At 51.0% G+C, this 628-nt stretch overlaps 1 long non-coding RNA gene across 1 annotated transcript; it reads right to left on the reverse strand.

The window, feature by feature from the left end:
* Window positions 1-321: 321 nt before the first annotated feature.
* LOC134965048 (uncharacterized) lies at window positions 322-628 on the reverse strand. Its single transcript, XR_010188283.1, has 2 exons — window positions 538-628; window positions 322-455 (listed from the first exon to the last, which is right to left on the reverse strand). It is a non-coding gene; the product is annotated as an uncharacterized LOC134965048 (long non-coding RNA).

A 628-nucleotide genomic window follows, 5' to 3' on the forward strand; every position in this document is an offset into this window, starting at 1 on the left:
AGGGTAGGTTGGTCAGTCAAGCCAGGGAGCATGGAGTCCCGAGGGTCCTAGTCGTCCATTTGGGTGGTAACGATCTGGGTAAGAGGGTGTCTTTGGATTTGAGATGGTCCATGGTGGAAGATTTGTCCAGTATTGCCACAGCTTGGCCTAGCTGCGTTTTGGTGTTCTCAATGATTGTGCCGAGGTTGCGTTGGCGAGGAGTGAAGGATCATTGCCCTATTGATGAGGCCAGGCAAAAAGTGAATGCAGCAATAGCAAAGTGGGTGTTGGCTCACGGAGGGACAGTGGTTCGCCAGGCTAGGATTCAGTTCCGTGACACTCACCTTTTTCAGCCTGATGGTGTACATTTGTCCAAGGAAGGGATGATGTTTTTCCTGGAGGATCTGTTTGAGGGAGTGCAGGATTTAGTTTGAGGGTATGGTGGCGGTGTGAAGCCTCTATAGAAGAGTCTTTTGCTGTTGGCAGAAAAGAACGTCAGGTTCTGGTTTGGTTTGTTAGTCACAGTTTTTACGGTGTTGGTGTGGTTTAGGTGCTCACCTCCATTGACTTTTAAGGCCGCTAGATCACCCGACAGGGGGCAGCGTCATCACCCATCAGGCTGGGTAGTCAGCGTGGAGGTCTGAGTTGG

This window comes from Pseudophryne corroboree, chromosome 10, assembly GCF_028390025.1.
Source record: "Pseudophryne corroboree isolate aPseCor3 chromosome 10, aPseCor3.hap2, whole genome shotgun sequence".
NCBI classification, from domain to species: Eukaryota; Metazoa; Chordata; class Amphibia; order Anura; family Myobatrachidae; genus Pseudophryne; species Pseudophryne corroboree.